At 38.7% G+C, this 3,894-nt stretch overlaps 1 long non-coding RNA gene across 1 annotated transcript; it reads right to left on the reverse strand.

Annotated features, from left to right (window-relative positions):
* Positions 1-345: 345 nt before the first annotated feature.
* LOC124878842 lies at positions 346-3,683 on the reverse strand. The gene is made up of 3 exons (XR_007040867.1): positions 3,490-3,683; positions 3,080-3,127; positions 346-492 (listed from the first exon to the last, which is right to left on the reverse strand). It is a non-coding gene; the product is annotated as an uncharacterized LOC124878842 (long non-coding RNA).
* Positions 3,684-3,894: the final 211 nt, after the last annotated feature.

The raw sequence follows: 3,894 nt of genomic DNA on the forward strand, positions 1-3,894 counted from the left end.
ACTAAATGGTTTCTTTACATGTATGAAATGGAGGAAAGAAAAGAAAGAATATCTACAAACTGGTGAAGGGGCAAATCAGGACCACCTAGAATCAGGACCAAAAGCAGAATTTTATTAATCAAGATTCTCTCACACAAAAGAATGTTAATAAAGATGTACAAATGTGGGATAAAGTGAACGGTGGCACAGCTGGCAGCACTGTTGCCTTGCAGCAAGAATGTCCTGGCTTTAAATTCCAGCCTTTCTGCATGGAGCTTGCATGTTCCTACCGTGCTTGCACGGGTTTTCTCCAGGTACTCCAGCTTCCTCCCACAGTCAGAAAACATGGCTGTTAGGTCATGAGTGTGTGTGTGTGTGTGTGTGTGTGTGTGTGTGTGTGTGCACATGATTGTTTGTCCTGTGTTGCCCTGTGATAGACTGATGACTTGTCCAGGGAATGCCCTGCCTCTTGCCCAATGATTGCTGGAGATAGGCACCAGCTCCCCGATGACCCTGTATAGAAGAAGCGGGTATAGAAAATGGATGGTTCCTCTGCTCTTTAAACAAAAACAAATGCAGAACTGCAACAGGAGGAGAGGGAATCAAATATCACACTGGAAAGATCACTTCTCTTATCAGCAGAACAGTCCTCCACTGCACCTTCAGAATGACACATTGCATATATCAAATATTTCTCCAGATCTAAAAATACTGACTGTCAGTCAAACACGCTGTCATAATTCATTGGTTTTTCCATTTTTCCCATTACGGTCTGTGCCCAAGGGCTTCTGATTATATGAGTTAATCTTTTTTCCCCTTTAATATTTTATGTTTTAAACAAATAGCCTGTCCTGGTACATTTGTGTAATAGGCCAAATTACGTTTTGTCAGTTAAGCAGCACCGACTCTTCTTCATCTAATTAAGCACAAAGATTTGTGGAGCTCTTTATTTTCTGGGCATCAAGTCAGAAAAAAGTTCCTGCCTACATTAAAGTTTTTTCCTCAATTGCTTAAATTCTATTTCCAGGCTTATGAGCTAGAAATTCCAAACCACTCTGCCATCTATCAAAAACACAGCTATTTCTCTAAAGTGCCGGCACTTTCCCCCCAGTTTTGACAAATGATTCAGATTCGTTGAACTGGTAGTGCAAAAAAACACAAATCCCTTCATTTATCATCGCCTGCACCAGGTCCTCATTTATGTCAGAAGGCAAAGCTTGCTGTTTTAGGAAAATTGTCTGATTGTAAGCAGAGGCTTTGGTTCTAAAAAGAAAACCGGAGATTTTTGGAGTTGGGTGTGCATCTGTGTGTTCATTTGTCAGCATACGCCTTTCATTTGTTCAGTACCAGACCATTATTGCCATGCTGTTATAAGTTCTTTGTACATGTTTTTTTATTTATTTCACTGTTTTGCTATTATTCGTCGGCCTTCCTGCTTCCGTTGTGCTTGGAAATTTGCTTTGACCAAGTAGTTATTACACATAAGCTATTTGTCACCTGTCGCCTTCTTTGTTCTGCGTTTGGATCCTCCACCTTCACCAGTGAAGGTGGAGGATCAGTTCTATATTAATGATGAGGACAAAATCAAAATCGAGTGCATTTTCATGTTTCATTTCAACCTTCAATGCACACGAAAACTACAACCATTTTTGACTGAAGCAAGTAGACTGTGAGTCAAAATTGAGCCTTGAGTCAGTTGATGACCCAGAACACGTTTATTGGTTTTCTTTCAAGTAACGCTCCGTGAGTTCAAAAAGGAAGTTCGTTTCCTCCATGTTTGCCTTCATTGTGCATGGAATAGCATGTGCTATTATATCTCACGCATTTTTGCACACGGTCAAACTGCAGGGTTTCAGTATTTTAGATAGGTATGACAAATGGTAAAATAGGTTATGAAAAATATTTTCCAGGGTTTATTTACTATCCAATTTCTAGTTTTTTATATGTTTATACTATACAGGATGAAGTATAATCAGTATAATGTCATAATTTGGCACTTAATGTTTGAACTAAAAGTATCTTAGTTTATGAGGTACAGTCTTGCCACATTTGCCACTGGGATTTTTGCCTATTCCTCATGGCAAAACTGCTCCAACCCCTTCATGTTGAATGGTTATTGCTTGTGAACCGCGATCATCAAGTTTAATGGCAGATTTTCAATTGGATTAAGGTCTGGACTTTGATTAGGCCACTCCAACAGATTTAAACAATTCCCCTTAAACCACCCAAGTGCTGCTTTAGCAGTAGGCTTGGGTCATAGTCTTTTAGAAAAGGTGTGTTTATACTGACAGATCATGTGATACTTAGATTTCACACAGGTGGAATTAATTTCACTAATTATGCAGCTTCTGAAGGTAATAGGTTGCACCAGAACCTTTTAGCAAAGGGTGTGAATACATATGCACAAGCCAATTTTCAGTTTTTTCTTTTTTAAATAAATATTTCTCATTTCACTTCACCAACTTAGACAATTTTTTGCAGATCCATCACATAAATAAGTAAAAAACACATAAATTACAGGTTGGAATGTAAAAATAGGTAAAAGCCAAGAAGGGGTGAATACTTTTACAAGGCACTGTACATAGTGTAACTGCGGTAGTAGGTATGCTTTACCTTTACTGGCAGAACACACGCAAATGTTATAAATTAATGTTAACGTCATTAGCAACAAGAGAGGCGGTTTAAAGCATTGACCTTTGAAATGAAAAATGTACAGCAAACCTGATGTTCATTCCTTTTTTATTACGTCATCAACACTCATCCAGTCTTCATGTTCATCTTGTTTCCAATCACATCATGAGTACCATGTCTCAGGCTATGTTGCCAAACTCAGCCCTATCAAGCATTTGGACTTTGGTCCAAATGCTCTGGTAGTTATAAAGAAAACTGGAAAATATTATCAAGTAATTTGGAGGACTTCTGGGATCTATGTCTGGTCTTCTGTTGTTTAGTTTGTATGGTAATAAACTTCCCTTTGTGTTTGAGTCTAAAAATGTTTTCATTTGTGGATTATTAGAAATATTATTATAAATATTGACTACAGAACTAATATTAATCAGATCTGAACAGACTTCAATTGAATACAAAAAGGGTCACCCACCCTAATTTGGCTCCCTTCGTTCACGTGGGACTTCGCTTTTCTGCCGTGCTTCAACAAATCAAAAGGAAATGAAATTAAAAGGTGTCTCAGCTCATCCTACTGGAAAGGAGAATCGAATCAATTAACTTTTTTCAAAAATGGCTCGCATTAAAAAATAACTACCAAAAACTGCCAAAATTTGCTTTGTGTTATCTCGGAGGCATGGACACAAGGAGACAACGCAGGCAGACACTCAGACCAACTCTGATACTGGAAAACAATCAGTGTCATCCTAAACACAGGAGGATAGGTTTCAGACATAAAATAACAAAACAATTGACATAATAAACTAATCACCGTTTATATAACCTCTAATTCTGTGCACAGATATAACTGGCACTGCCTTTTATTTCTCAAGGGTTTAAGCTTACCTGCAGAGGACACATAAAATTAATCAGCTGAGTGCATTTCAGGGAGTTCTTCTCTGCCCAACAATAGATAAGTCGCCGTTTCCTGCAGCTTCCTTCAATGCGTACTCAGCCCTCAGTGTAAAAGATTCAAATGGAAGATTTCTCAGTAAATTTCAAAGCAGCAAACAGGATCATCAGCTTAGGTGCCTTTTCGCTTCTCAGCAACTTCCACATGTCTGATGTCTTTGCTCTTGTGTATATTTTTTTCAAATGCAGTTTGTGTGTGTGTGTGTGTGTGTGTGTGTGTGTGGGTGTGTGTGTGCGTGTGTGTGTGTGTGTGTGTGTGTGTGTGTGTGTGTGTGTGTGTGTTTGCATGAGATGGGGTGGCCCAGTGTGGGAATTTATTCAGCTTGTGTACTGGTCTGT

The sequence above is a fragment of the Girardinichthys multiradiatus genome, chromosome 13, assembly GCF_021462225.1.
Source record: "Girardinichthys multiradiatus isolate DD_20200921_A chromosome 13, DD_fGirMul_XY1, whole genome shotgun sequence".
NCBI lineage: Eukaryota > Metazoa > Chordata > Actinopteri > Cyprinodontiformes > Goodeidae > Girardinichthys > Girardinichthys multiradiatus.